Raw genomic sequence first — 16,528 nt, forward strand, 5'->3', positions numbered from 1 at the left:
TAAGGTAAAACAAAGTAGATAAAGCTCACCCCAGCTACTGTGCTTTTCTTTTAATTAGTTTTTGGACTTATAAAACATAATAGTGGTGATGAGTAAGTTTTAATATCAGCTCAGGGCAACTACCTACCTGTTGAAGTGCAGGATACTTTTCTTCAGAAAGGAGAGAGAGATGTTTGAGTAAAAACAAATCAGAAAACAGACAAAATTCATGGGTGCACAAACAATGAGTACTGGATGATAGTAATAATAAATAATGCAGAAATGGCTGGCCATGTCAGAAAAATAGATGGGTTTGATTGCACAACAGATAACTGGATGATGTATACTGAACAAATTGAGCAGTATTTTAAAGCAAATGAAATAGCTGATAAGAAACGAGTGCCAGTGTTACTGAGTGCAATAGGTGGAAAAACATACAGTTTGCTGAGAAGTTTGACAACTCCAACCAAACCAGCTGAAATGAGCTTTGTTGATATTATGAATGTAATGCAAGAACATTTAAAAATAAACCCATTGTTAATTGCAGAATGATTTAAGTTTCATAAGTGGAACCAGAAGGAATGAGAGTCCATTTTAGCTTGCGTGGCTAAATTGAAGAGATTGTTCAAGCCTGGTCAGTTCATTGATGGGCTTAATGATGTACTAAGAAATCATTTAGCTTGTGGAATCTTACAAGAAAGCATTCAAAAATGGCTTAATTGAATGCTAACTCACAATTACAAGACCAGTTGATATCGCTGTAAGAATGGAAATGGCAACCGAAGATGTAATTGAGTTGCAGTTAGGAATGAAAGTGACTGTGAACAAAATTGCAATGCCAAAACAGAAACCTGCCTAGCTGAACAAATTGTGTCACCATTGTGGCTGGTGCTCACATACACCAGACCAATACAGGTTTAAGGCAAAACTTGCAGAAAGTACAACAAAGTAGGACACATACAAAGAGCCTGTTGGACAGACAAAAATAAATGGAATGCACAGGGGAGAGGAAAAAAAGTCAAGTTACAGTTTCGGAAAGAACTCTAATCTGCATGCTGTTGAAGAAAATCCTGATAGTGATGAGAGTGACACGGGACTGTTACCCTTGAGATTTACAATGTGAACACTAACAAGAGACAAGCAATGTGGCTTACACCAGAAGTGAATGACAAATTAATTAAAATGGAATTGGACACTGGCTTGGCTGTTTCAGTCATTCTGCAAAATGAGATTGAATTGCGTTTCAAAGATACTGAACTGAAGCCTGCAGATGTCCAACTAAGAACTTGCACTGGAGAAAGATAGTTCCAATGGAAATGACATTCATAACAGCCAAACAAAACAACTGACAAGCCGCTTTGGGCTTGCATGTGATAAAACCAGGAGGGCATGTAGCTGGAACAACTACAACTTGGTTGGACGAATCATCTGCTATTTGCATGCCACATCCACTGTAAAAAAGTGAACTGAAAGCAAATTAAGTAAGGTACTGGATGATGCCACAGGAGTGTCCAAGGATGGCAGTGGAAAACTCAAACATGTCGAGGGTAAAACAGTGTTAAATGAAAATGCCACAGTCAAGTTTTACAAAACCCTTATACCATTCATGATCAAGTCACTAGTGAGCTAGATTGCATAGAATTCTTTCCAAGTTGAGTGAAGCCCATGGGAAATGCCAGTGGTCCCAGTAGCCAAGATACATGTGTAAAACAAGTAAACAAAGCACATCCTTTCTCTTGTGTTTTTCTTCAGATTAGTTTTTGGAGTTGCAAAACGTAACAACCCTGAATTCCAGACCTCAAACTCTGGGGTCATGAACTCACATACTTAGAGGCTCACCCACCCTCATGGCTCTTGCCTACTGACCTCTGATCTCATGGAAGACTCACTGACCCGGGGTTGGGGCATGTACTCTTGTTCTCATTGATCTTCATCCACAGGACTAGCTGGCCTGACACTGGTCCACGGATGTCCTTCATCCATGTTGTTGCTGGCCTTCAAATGCAGAACCTGGAGTGGACTGACCTCTAACTCCCAATATCCCTGACACTAACCCCTAACCCCTAACCTGTCAAAAGGAGTAAACCTTTCCTATTTTCTCTGCCAAAGCCCTCATATTCTTCTGCTCAATTTAATCTAACTTTAGCCTCTTCTGTTCCAAAGAGTATAAATCCAACATATCCAGTCCTCCCTCGTAGCTTTCCAAATCAGGGAAATTTCTCACAAGTCTCGTCATTTTCTCCTCTTTTCAATCAAATTGCTCTGCAATGTAGCACTCAACCTGTTGTCTAATTAGTATTGTACATGTTTCAAGCTAGACCATCCTGCTCTTGTATTTAATGACCTCATTAATAAAGAAGATAATTCTAAATGATTCTTATAAATTCTCCATTGACCTATTCTGCTACATATACACAAAGTCCAGGGTCCTTCTGTTCTTCCAAATCTCTCAGTATCGCCACCTATATTGTGGATTTCTTAGCATGTTGCATGTCTCTAAATGCATCATCCTCAAACTTCTCTGGATTAAATTTCATCGATTACATTAGTTACAAACAGCAAAGGAGTGAGTACTGAAGCCTTAGATACAGTCTTCCATTTGCAAAGGTACTTGTTAACCATGGTCTTCATTCTCTGCCACTGAACCAGATGGCCATATTCCCTTAGATGTATGGGCTTTTAATTTTCACCAGCCTGCAGTGAGGGGTTTTTCCAAAGTTTTGATCAGGTCTCTCATTTCAAAATTAAGATCCATGTAGATGTCGTCAAAGATACTTCTGTCATTGAAACCCTTGATGCTGCCTCAAAACATACAATTGTTAGAACTTTCCATGAATAAATATTTGCTGATTATCTTTGATTAGTCTGTTCTTTTCTCAATAGTCCTCGAGTACTAAATCTGAAAAGCTGCCCACTACTGCTGTTTAGGTAAGCCCTTCTGAGATTTTGTCAGAACTTTGGACATGTTGGGTTCCCTGTGCCAAACATAGGACAACTTTTTTTGTTCTCATCTTACTCTCTGTGCATCTTATCATCTAGAAGCCTTTAGATTTAATAGTTCTACCATTTACTTTTGTGGGAACATATTTATACTGAACACCACCTTGAATGATTTCTACTATGACATTGATTTACTTTCAAGTAAGGACTTCCAATCCACTTTTCTGAATTATTTTTATTTCTCTTTGCTAAGCTAAACATAACTAAATTATAGTCACTATCATTGACATCTCCAGCAACACGCAAAATGCTGGAGGAACTCAGCAGATCAGGCAGCAATCTCTGATAATGAATAGATAGTTGATGTCTTGGGTGGAGACCCTTCTTCAGGACTGATAAGGAAGGGGGGATGCTAGAATAAAACATTTGGGGGAGACGGGGAAGGAGGCTAGCTGGAAGGTGATAGTTGAAGCCAGGTGGGAGGGAAAGGTCAAGAACTGGAGAAGAAGGAATCTGATAGGAACAAGGGAAGGAGGAGTGGGCCCACAACCCCAACTTCATTTTATAAAATTAATCCAGAATTGTTCCCTCTCACACCCACTTCCTCCTTCCCTGCTGAATAAAAATCTTCTGATTTTAGATTTGGAATATTTTAACATCAGTTTTTATGTAGGAATTAATGGCTTTGGGGATCTGACACAGGAGATGAGATAAAGCCTGGGACAGATCATCTGTGATAATATTAAATGTTGAGGCAGGCTTGATGGGCAAGATTCATTCTTATGCTCCTGTGCTCTTGTGTTCTGTTAACTTAGGGGATTGAAATCCACCCCACACCCATTGATGCCCTTTCCATTTGCATCTCCAATTGCCCACCAATTTGGTCTTCCACTCTCTTGATGGTTTTGGCTCCCACAGTGGTTCAAGAAAAGGACAATTGCCTCATTTGCTGATCCTTCTTATATGTCATCCCTCCTCACAACCTGCAGTGTCGATACATTAAAAAAAAACACCTGTCAAAAAGTCCTTTGGGTTATTGTGAAGTCACATAAGATGTTAATAAAGGCAAGACTTGTTCTTTTCTTTTACTAGTCTTGTGTTCAAATTCTGCAAACATTGAAAAACATTGAAGGCAAATGCAACAATCTGTACCTGCCAACAGGAGAATTAAACACAATACAATAGGAGCTCCTTTCATCCAAGATTACATGCCAAGATGCAATTTTACTTTCAGGTCACTGAGGACTTTCCCTTGGCTTAACTCTAGTAATATTTTCTGAACTGAAGCTGTGAAATGAATTCCTTCTCTCCATTTCTCCAGGGGATATTGATCATCATTTTTGGCTTATTAACAAATGCTAAGCCTGATACTTCTGGCATGAAACTGGTATTGAATCGATCTAGTTTATTTTAATCAGGCTTCTGAGATTTTCCTTGAGTAGACCTTACATCACAAAAGGCAGATTTTCCTTACTTATTTCATACACATTTCACAGTTAGCTTATATTTCCTTTATGGTTAACCTGCTTCTTTATGAAGCATTAGGGTTAGGGTTAAGTCAAATAAAGCATTTGACTTTATTCAGGGTATGGCCATGATAATATGGCCTTAGTTTGTGGTGGTTTTCCAGTATTAGGGTTTAATTAATTTGATAGTTCATTCAAAAATTCTGGTGTTGTTTCTTTATTTGGGCACTGAAAAGTATCTGTGAACACGATAGTCATTGGATTAATCTGAAGAAGACTGAAAGAAACATTAGTCAAAATGGCAATGCATTTGAATGCTCTCTCTTTCTCTCTCCCTCATTTAGCATATTCACTTTGAAATAAGCAACATAATGATTTATATTTAGTTTCATCCATCAGGCATCTTCTTCAAATGGGAAAGGCTTGAAAGATATGGGAAAATATGCAAGGAATTAATATCTAGTTCAGGTAACAGAGTTAGACCTCTGGATTGATTATATGTTACACCCAGCAAACTCAGACAGACAGAAGAAAAATTAAAGCTCGTCGCCTTGAAAAATGCATCTTTCCAGTCAGTCCTAGAAACCCCTGTCCCACAACCACACAAAATGGAAAATAGCTTTCACAATGGTGCCGAGAACCCTGACATCATGGATCAGGAGCACCTGGAAGCACAGAACATTGAAATGTCTAGAACACAAGATGTGGAGAGGATATTTCCAATAGTGGAGGAGTCTAGGACCAGAGAGCACAGGATATATACAAGGATGCTCTGTTAGAACAGAAGTGAGGAGGAATTTCTTTAGCTGAGTGGGTGGTGAATCTGTGGAATTCATTGCCACAGATGGCTGTGGAGGCCATATCATAAAGTGAAGGCTGATAGTTTCTTGATTTGTAAGAGCTTCAATGGTTATGGAGAGAAGACAAGAGAATGAGGTTGAGAGTGATAATACATCAGTCATGATAGAGTAGTGGAGCAAACTTGATGGACTCAATGACCTAATTCTGCTCCAATGTCTTATGATCTTTCCAAAGTATGTGAGTTTTATCACATGCACAATGTCATGGAAATCCTATGCTATAAGTCATCAGGGAGAACTGAAGATTGAGAGAAACATGATTTCTGTTTGGCCACAACATACAAATGGACATGATTGACATAATACCCCATAGAAAATAGAAATCTACAGCACATTACAGGCTCTTCGGCCCACAATGTTGTGCTGACCATGTAACCTACTCTAGAAACCACCTGAAATTTCCCTACCTCAAAGCCCTCTATCTTTCTAAGGTCCATGTACCTATCTAAGAGTCTCTTAAAAGACCCTATCGTAACCACCTCTACCACAGTCGCTGGCAATGCATTCCATGCACCCAACACACCCTGTGAGAAAAATTTACCTCTGACATCCCCCTTGTACCTACTTCCAAGCACCTTAAAACCATTTGTGACATTAGTAAAATCTAGCAATTTTAATTACACAAGACTTTTAACACATGTGCTGCTTGTCTTTCCACAAGCTATTAGACTTCTAAATTCACATGTCTGTACATTACAATGGAGTCATAACACAAAGATTTTTACTCCCTCGTGTTGTGGGATGGATGTAAGATTTAATTAAGTTCTAAATTCTAAATCATAATGTGTTGAATGTGAATGTAGATAGCATAATTAGTAGGTTTGTGGATGACATGAAAGGTGGTGCAGTGGACAGTATAACAGTTATCTTGAAGTTAAACCGGAGCCTAGGTCAACTGGGTGAAGAAATGGCAGATGGAATTTAAATCAGACAAATGTGAAGTAATACGTTTCAAGTAGTTAAACCAGAGTAGTACGTACACCGTGAATGGCTGGACCGTAGAAGGTCTTGTTGAACAGAAAGACAGAAGGGTACAAGTACAAAATGGCAACACAGGTAGATATGGTGGACAAAAAGGATTATAGTAATTTAACTTCATCAAACAAGGCATTGAGGACAAGAGTTGGGGCGTCATGTATAAGATATTTATGAGACCACATAAATATAAGATATAACTGTATAAGATATTTATGAGACCACAGTTGGACTGTTTGTTCAGTTCTAGACATTATGCTAGGAAAGATATGGTTAAGAAAGAGAGGGTGTGCAAAATATTTACAAAGATGTTGCCGGAGACTGAAAGGGTTGAATTACAAGGACAGACTGGATAGACAGGGACTCTTCTTCCTGAAGCAATTGGAAGCTGGAGGGTTACCTTATAGATGTTTATAAAATCACGAAAAGTATAGATAGGATGAATAGGCTAAGAGAATCTAAATCTAAATTGAGGGGAAGAAGTTTTAAATGGGATCAGAGGGGCAAGTTTTCCACACAGAGTTTAGTGGGTATATGAAATGAGCTGGCTGGAGGGGGTGAATTTGTTTGGCGTAGTTGAGTTGAACCAAAGAGCCTGTTTCTGTGTTGTGTAACTCCGTTATACATGTTAGCAGGTCTCTGTCCATCTTGCATGTTGCACACATTGCCTGTGGGGGCACAATTAAGTGTTAAAGTAATGCTCAGTCATACCATTTAGTCCCCACAAAATTCCTGCCATTTTCCCATTTTGTCAGTGGTGATTTTACATGTGTGTCTTTAAGCTCTGCTCTCCACCAAAAGTGGTAGCAATTTCCCCATATCTATATTGACAGACATTTTAATTTGGAGGATGACTAAGACATGCTACCAAGGATGGTCCAGATTACACTGACTCATAGCTGGATCTGAAGATCTTCAGCTCATGTAAGAGGGAACTAGTGTCTGTCAAAATCATAGCTCATTTTACTTTCTTGAATTTGTACACTTTTCAATCATTCTATGATGGTCATCAGGGACATCATCAACAGAAACTAAGCAGCTGTCCTCAGAGGAAGCAATTTAATCTCATTCCCATGTACAGCTGACAGCAGCATGAGATGGTTGTGTGATTTGGCAGAATTCCCAAAAGTCCAGGAGTTATGTATTGTGTTCCTCATAAAATGCCATCACCTGCATGAAAAGGAAACGATTTCTCACGTTGAGTTCTAAGCTTGTATGTCACAATTTAAATTCACTCCATGCATACCCTATTCTTCAGTCCCAGACCTCTGTTTGATTTTTAATTTCCTACCAACATCAATGTTATCTAGCAAATGGAAATCCAGGAGGCAGATGGTTGGTCATAAATGTCATCCTTCCACCACTGCTTGCATTTCCCTCATTTTATTCGCTTCACTGTTGGAAGCCGTACTTCAACTGCCAAGGTCCTAAACCACAGAATTAGCACTGAACTCTCACCTCTTACTTTTCTTTTCCTTTTCATGACACTCTTTAAAAACAAGTTTGTTTGTTACCTGCCCTTATGAGACAGTTCAAACCTGGCGTCTGGTGCTTTCCATGTGGAGTTTGTATGTTCTTGCAAAAGTAGTAACAATGCTATTCCCAAAATAGAGAAATTGTCTCACACCAGTATCAAACAAGATTCATGGATTCATTATAGCAACAAGTGTGATTTTGTACATATCATTCTCCACTCATGGTGATCTTATTGGGAGAAGTTTTTGTAATTCCTGTCATAAATTATTCCTCCCCCATTCCCTAACTCCACCCTCTGTTTTTAAGGCAAGTTAATTTTGTCTATTGTTCTTTGAAAAACAAAAACAAGAATACAAAGCCTTATCCTGAGAAGAGACTGGCAGGGACAGAGGAACTGAGAGGAGGGAATAGTATTTTTAAACAAGTGAGGGGCAGTGGGAAGAGGTATACTCAAGATAACTGTGAGAGTCAAAGTTCAAAGTAAATTTAGAATCAAAGTACACTTATGCTACCATATACTACCTTGAGATAAATGTATTTTTGCAGGAATCTAGGAAAATAAAGAAATCCAATGGACTCCACAAAACCCTATACATAAACAAAGACTGACAACACCCAATATGTAAACAAAGCCAAACTGCGCAAACAATGGAAATAATACTGAGAACAAGAGTTGTAAAAAGGCTTTGAAATTGATCCTGCTGGTTGTAAAATCAGTTTAGGCTAGTAGTGATTAAAGTTATCCACACTGGTTCAGGAGCCTGATGGTTGTAGGTTAATAACTGTTGGTTCGTAAGGCTTCTGTACATTCTACCTGATGGTAGTAGTGAGAAGAGGATATAGCCTGGATGGTAGAGGTCTTTGACGACGGATGCCTCTTTATTGTGTCAGTGCCCTATTTAAGTGTACTTAATGGAGTTTCCATACCTGGCCGTGATGCAGCCCGATAGAATACTCTCCACTGTGCATCTACAGAAGTTTGTCAAATTGCTTTGGTGACATGCCAAATCCACGCAGACTTCTAAGAAAGTAGAAGCCCTGTTGTACCCTCCTTGTGATGACACTTATGTGTTCAGTGCAGGATAGATCCTCTGATATGTTAACACCAAGGAATGTAAAGCTACTGACATTCTCCACCTCCGTTCCCCTAGTGAGGACTGGATCACGGACCTCTGGTTTCTTCTTTCTGTAATCAATAATCAGCTCTTCAGTTTTCCTGACGTTAAGTGAGGTTGTTGGTGTGGCACCATTTAACCAAATTTTCAGTTTCTCTCCTACATCCCCATTTGTCACTACCTTTTACAGAGAGATCAGATAGAAGTTGGAGGCAAAGTTGATGAAATTGATGAACTTAGCATGAGCACAGGAGGCAGCACCATTGCAGACACAAATGTAGTGCAGAAGGAGCTGGAGAGCATTCCCTGTGTGGGCTTGGGACATGGACTGCTTGACATAGCCAAAAAAAATGGCAGGCATAGCTGGGCCCAAGTGAGTGCTCATGGTACATCTTTGGTTCGGAGAAAGTGGGAGCCCCATAAGAGAAATTGTTGAGCTTTAAACTGATAAGTCCATGAATTATTTATATCATTGGCCATGTGGATATAGAAACACAGACACATAGAAAACCTACAGCACAATACAGGCCCTTCAGCCCACAAAGCTGTGCCGAACGTGTCCCTACCTTAGAACTACCTAGGCTTTACCCATAGCTCTCTATTTTTCTAATCTCCATGTAGCCAACCAGGAGTCTCTTAAAAGACCCTATCGTATCCGACTTCACCACCTCCGCCGGCAGCCCATTCCATGCACTCACCGCTTTCTGTGTAAAAAACTTACCCCTGACATCTCCTCTGTACCTACTTCCAAGAACCTTAAAATTATGCCCTCTCGTGCTAACCACTTCAGCCCTGGGGAAAAGCCTCTGACTATCCACACAATCAATGCCTCTCATTATCTTGTACACCTCTATCAGGTCACCTCTCATCCTCTGTCACTCCAAGAAGAAAAGGCCAAGTTCACTCAACCTATTCTCATAAGGCATACACCCCAATTCAGGCAACATCCTTATAAGTCTCCTCTGCACCCTTTCTATGGTTTCCACGTCCTTCCTGTAGTGAGGCAACCAGAACTGAGCACAATACTCCAAGTGGAGTCTGACCAGGGTCCTATATATTTACAACATGACCTCTCAGCTCTTAAACTCAATCCCACGATTGATGAAGGCCAATGCACCGTATGCCTTCTTAACCACAGAGTCACCCTGCGTAGCAGCTTTGAGTGTCCTATGGACTCGGACCCCAAGATCCCTCTGATCCTTCACACCACCAAGAGTCTTACCAGTAATACTATATTCTCCCATCATATTTGACCTACCAAAATGAACCACCTCACACTTTTCTGGGTTGAACGCCATCTGCCACTTCTCAGCCCAGTTTTGCATCCTATCAATGTCCCGCTGTAACATCTGACAGTTCTCCACACTATCCACAACATCCTTAACCTTTGTGTCATCAGCAAATTTACTAATCCATCTCTCCACTTCCTCATCCAGGTCATTTATAAAAATCACAAAGAGTAGGAGTCCCAGAACAGATCCTTGAGGCACACCATTGGTCACCGACCTCCATGCAGAATATGACCTGTCTGCAACCACTTCTGTAGGCAAGCCAGTTCTGGATCCAAAAAAGCAATGTCCCCTTGGATCCCATGCCTCCCTACTTTCCCAATAAGCCTTGCATGGGTTATATCAAATGCCTTGCTGAAAACCATATACACTACATCTATGGCTCTACCTTCACCAATGTGTTTAGTCACATACTCAAAAAATTCAATCAGGCTCGTAAGGCACGACCTGCCTTTGACAAAGCCATGCTGACTATTCCTAATTTTATTATGCCTCTCCAAATGTTCATAATTCCTGCCTCTCAGGATCTCCACCATCAACTTATCAACCACTGAAGAAAGACTCACTGGTCTATAATTTCCTGGGCTATCCTTACTCCCCTTCTTGAATAAAGAAACAACTTACGCAACCCTCCAATCCTCCAGAACCTCTAATTGCCTCTTGTTAAATGGGGTCACATGCATCAGACTTGGTAAGATGGCAGATTTCTTTGCCTGAAGGACAAAAGTGAACAAGACTTTTTTTAAATTGCAGTCTTATAGTTTTATGGCTACTTTTCCCAAAACTGGATTTTAAAAATAAACACCCAGCATAAGATATAAACTCATTTTTATTTTCAAAAATATACTTTATTCATAAAAATGTATATTCATATATAGCAAATAAAATCAATGTCTTTTTTAAGTTCATTGAGCCATTAAATCAACACATTAGTATCAATTATATTTCCTCTTTGAACAGCACACCCATGAAGTGTATGAGAAGTGTTTTTTTCCGGTAGCCAGCCTCCCACTGTTCAATGGCAGCAGGACCTTGGACTGTTTTTCATCTCCACAAAGTTTTTGGAGACAGACTTGAATATGCATAAGAGTTCAAAAGTTCAAAGCTCAAAGTACTGTAAATTCATTATCAAAGTACCAAATAGTACCTTATTTTTTCAGGTATTGACTGTAGAAAAAATACAAAAGAATCAATGAAAAACTACACACAAAGTCTGACAAGTTGTGCAAATGCAGAAGGAAACAAGTATTAAAACTGTAAACAAACAAATAAATAAATAAATAATACGGAGGACATGAATTATAGAGTCCTTGAAAGTGAGTCCATAGATTGTGTTCACTCAACACACACAAAATGCTAGGCAGCATCTATGGAAAAGAGTATAGTTGGCATTTCAGTCTGAGTCCCTTCAACAGGACCAGTCTTTTCTGTAGATGCTGCCTGACCTGCTGAGTTCTTCCAGCATTTTGTGTGTGTTGCTCGGATTTCCAGCATCTGCAGATTTTCTCTTGTTTGTGTTCACTGATCAGTTTAGTGTTAAGAGAAGATGTCCACACTGTTTCATTATTCAACCCCTGTCAAGTTAGCTCAAAGTTCAAAGTAAATTTATTATCAAAGTACATCTATGTCACCGTATACAACCCTGAGTTTCATTTTCTTGTGGGCATTCACAGTAAGTACAAGAAACAAAACTGAATCAATGAAAGACCTCACGCAACAGGACGGGCAAACACCAATATTCAAAAGACAACAATAAACCGTACAAATACAAAAAGAAAGAAAAAAAATAATAAATGAATAAACAATAAGTATCAAAAACATGAGATGAAGAGTTCTCAAAAGTGAGTCCAAATGTTGTGAGAACAGTTCAGTGTTGGCATGAGGGAAGTTATCTGCTCTGGTTCAACAGCCAAATGGTTGAGGGGTAATAACTGTTCCTGACCCCGTTGGTATGAGTCCCAAGGTTCCTGTACTTTCTTCCTGGTGACAGCAGTGAGAAGAGAGCATAGCTTGGATGGTGGGGCTCCTTGATGATGGGTGCTGCTCGCCTGTCACAGTGCATCATGTAAATATGCTCAATGGTGGGGAGGGCTTTACCCATGATGAACTGGGCTGCATCCAGTACTTTTTCAGGCATTTTCATTCAAGGACATTGGTGTTTCCATAACAGGCTATGATGCAGCCAGTCAGTATACTCCTCATCACACATCTATAGAAGTTTGTCAAAGTTTTAGATAATCTTCACAAAGTTGAGGTACTGCTGTGTTTTCTACATAATGGCACTTACGTGCTGAACTCAGGACAAATCCTCTGAAATAATAACACCAATGAATTTAGAGATGCCGACCCTCTCCACCTCTGATCCCCTGATGAGGACTGGCTTATGGATGTCCAGTTTCCTCCTTCTGCAGACAATGATCTGCTCCTTGGCCTTGCTGACATTGACTGAGAGGTTGTTGTTGTGGCACCACTCAGCCAGATTTTCAATTGTAGAAGAGAAGCTGTTGCCAATCTGAACTGACTGGGATCTGCAAATGAGGAAGTCGAGAATCCAATTGTAAAAGGAGGTAGGGAGGTCAAGGTCTTGGAGCTTATCAATTAGTTTTAAGGGGATGATAGTGTTGAATGCTGAGCTGTAGTCAATGAAAAGCTTCCTGATGTATGCATCTTCATTGTCCAGCTGTTCCAGGGTTAAGTGAAGAGCCAATGAAATGGCATCTGCTGTTGACCTATTGTGATGGTAGGCAAATTGGAGAGGATCCAAGTCACTTCTCAGGCAGGAGTTGATATGTTTCATCACCAATTTCATCCCTGAGGATATAAGTGCTACTGGATGGTAGTTATTGAGGCAGGTTACTAGGTTGTTCTTAGGCACCTGCATAACAGAGCAGGTCTGCCACAAGTAATTTCTTCCTACTTCTGCACCCCCCCCCCCACTCCACCCTAGACCCTTAGATTAATAGCCCAGATAGCACAGTTGGTAGTGTCACAACCAGTATAATTGAAGCCTACTTGAACAGGCGGATACCCCAGACTGCCGAAGCAAGAGCTTAAGGATATCAGTGAACACTCCAGCCAGTTGATCAGCACAGGTCTTTAGTACTCAACCAGGTACCCTGTCTGAGCCAGGTGCTTTCCATGGATTCACCCTCTTGAAGGATGTTCTCGCATTGGCCTCAGAGACTGAAATCACAGGGTCATTGGAGGCTGTGGGAGTTTGTGAAGGCGCCTCCATGTTTTGACAATCAAAGCGAGTGTAAAAGGCATTGGCTCATCTGGGATTAGTTCAGAAGAAAAATATTTATAAGTTTTGTAAGCTGTCCACAATGTATCACTGGGTTTCTCTGGCACCAGCTTGTAAAAGGAAAACATAAGCTGAGTTAAGATTGCTGAATTTTGTTCTGATAAGTTAGTTGCAAATTGTCTAGATGTGCATTTAGCAAGCTATAGTCTAACATTGCAACCTTGGTTGGCTGAATGCTTTTAAGAGTGAAAAAAAAAGAGTATTTCCTTGGCTGTGATATTGTTGCATGAATATAGTTCTGACAGAGTACCTATGGATACTCAATACTACAGGATGTATTCAATGTCATTTAGCAAAATGGCAATGTTATGTAAGATTGCAGGGGTGAATTTGGTGTAAAGACAAGACTTAGTCTAAAGAAGGCTACCAAAATAATCTTCCCAATAGTGTTATGGATAGAAGCACTAAAACAGGTAGAGCTATAAGGCTGGGTGTGAGCATCCCTTGTGTTGTTTCACTCACTAATTGCATAACCCCATAAAGTCTTCTTCAGGGTGATAGTTCCCTTTCTTGTGGGAGTTAAGTTAATTAGAGTTTTCTTTAATTGGGAATCCCATATTTTCTTCATCACCATTACAATTACTAGCTTTATTGTAATATTTTTGATTATTTAGTAGAATTTAATTGCTCCCATGATGGGTTTGAAGAATTGTCACATCATCACTACTCATGTATTCCTCTACTAACTGATTCTACAAACAAGAACCCATCCATAAATGAGTGTGAGCAGGAAGTCACACTGCCAGTCATTGATTACCATCAGCTTGCAAATGTGTTGTAAACTCATGTTTAGCAATTCAGATATGAGAAACAGAAAATGCTGGAAACATTCAGCTGATCAGGCATCTCCTGTTCCGATGAAGGATCTTCAACTTAAACCATCAATGTTGTTTCTCTTTCCATGAACACCACTTGACCTGCTGAGTGTTTTCTGCATTTTATGTTTCTATTTAAGATTTCCAGTGCCTGCAGATTTTTGTTTGGTTTTCATCAACTAATTCAGGTAGTTTGAGAAAGATTGTGAAATGTCACATTTTGCTCACATTCCAGTTTGCAGGTGAAAAAAAGCTGACCTAAACTATTACTATTCACACCCAGTTCTGATTAGATGAATTCATGCTGTCAAATCTTACATATTCAGCTGGCAAAAAAAAAACATTCATGCTATTTTGTATCATGCATCATTGCAGACAGATGATCCTCAGTCTGACATTTTCACTGGGCAGTGAAGATGTATCACTGCTTATTCTGCTTTTATTTTCCATCAAAAGCCAAAAATAAACAAGAACTATAAAAGCATACTTCCATTTGGCCCATCAATTCCAAACCTGTTCTTTGAAAGATCTCTCCATTACCCAAGTTAATTCCACATTTTTTTCATTTCAAGTATTCAAATTTCTTTCAAACACTCACAGTAAGAGACTAGAAGAAAACTTATCTCTTTTTATAATGCCATATTGGATATCATTTGGATGAAGACTGTAGAAAGGTGTGGCAACTTTCTTATTTTTATAATTGTGTTGTAAAAATTTATATGAGGATAAAAATGATGCTCAGTAGCTTAAAATGATTAGTTCACTAACAGTGTAGGATGGTACCAGTTGAGGGAATAGCTTGCCCAATAGTGAGTTGGGCCACTGAACTCAATGTAGACCAAACATCAAGTCCTGTTACTGGCATGCAGATTGGTGATTTGTTGAATTGTATAGATGAGAGGGTAACAATATGAAGAGACGTTGGTAGATTAAGTGAGCGAGCAAAACTCTGGCAAATATATTTTATTCTAGTTAAGTGAGAGGTCATTCATGTTGGGTCAAAGTAGGATAGATCTGTGCTTTTAAATAGTGAAAAGCTAGTAACCATGGAAACCCAAAATGATTTAGAGGTCCATAAACACGGATGACTGAGATAATAATTGGATAATGTGTTCTATAACTAATGAAGATCAGAGTCTGAATGGGAGGAAGATTTTCCAGAATTATACATATAATACTAAGAGCTACCACCATGTCTAATGAAAATTATATTAGGTGAGCAAAACAGATTTACCAGAATGTTACCAGGGCTCTTTACAAGACAGTGGCAAGGTTACGATTGGAATATTGTGCTCAGTTTAGCCACCCTTTTATAGGATATGTCCATTAAACTGGAAAGAGTGCAGAGGAAATTGATAAGCATGTTGCTAGGACTTCTGGAGAGAGATTGAGCAGGTTGGGTTTAAGGTGAGAAGGGAGAGATTTAATAGGAACCTGAGGGATATCTTTTTCTGCCAAACACTGTCTAACATATGGGATAAACTGTCAGAGGAAGTGTTTGAGTGTGTTAAAAAAATTAAAATGTACTTGGATGGGTACATGCAGTGGTGCTAGAAAGTTTGTGAAACTTGCAGAATTTTCTCTATTTCTGCATGAATATGACCTAAAATCTGATCAGATCTTCATGAAAGTGCTAAAACTAGATAAAGAAAAGGCAATTAAGTAATTAATACAAAAACATTATACTTCCTCATTAATTTATTGAGAACAATGTTCCAATATTACATGTATTTGTCGGAAAAAGTATGTGAACTGTTGTGGTAATGCCTTCTACAGAAGCTATTTGGAGTTAGGTATTCCAATCAATGAGATGAGATCAGAGGTGTGGGTTGTAGAGGAGCCTGCCCTATAAAAAGGCACATAAAATTAGGTTACTGACAGAACCTGCTCTTCTCAAGAAGGACCTGTTTATGTGCAACATGCCTTAATCAAAACAAACTTTAGGGGAACTTAAGAGGAATATTTATAGAGATGCATGAAGCTGGAAAAGTCTACAAAAGCATTTCTAAAGGCCTGAGTGATCATCAGTTCACGGTAAGAGAAATTGTCTACAAATGGAGGAAACTCAGTTCTGTTACTACTCTCCCTAGGAGTGGGCATCCTACAAAGATCACACCGAGAGCACAATGTAAAGGAAGTGAAAAAGAACCCAAGGGTAACAGCAAAAGACCTGCAGAGATCTCTAGAACTTGCTAACATCTCTGTTCATGTGTCAACTATAAGAAAAACACTGATCAAGAATGGTGTTCATGGAAGGACACCACGGAGGAAACCACTGCTCTCTAAAAAAAATTGTGCAACATCTCAAG

Source organism: Hemitrygon akajei, chromosome 22 (assembly GCF_048418815.1).
Source record: "Hemitrygon akajei chromosome 22, sHemAka1.3, whole genome shotgun sequence".
Classification (NCBI taxonomy): Eukaryota; Metazoa; Chordata; class Chondrichthyes; order Myliobatiformes; family Dasyatidae; genus Hemitrygon; species Hemitrygon akajei.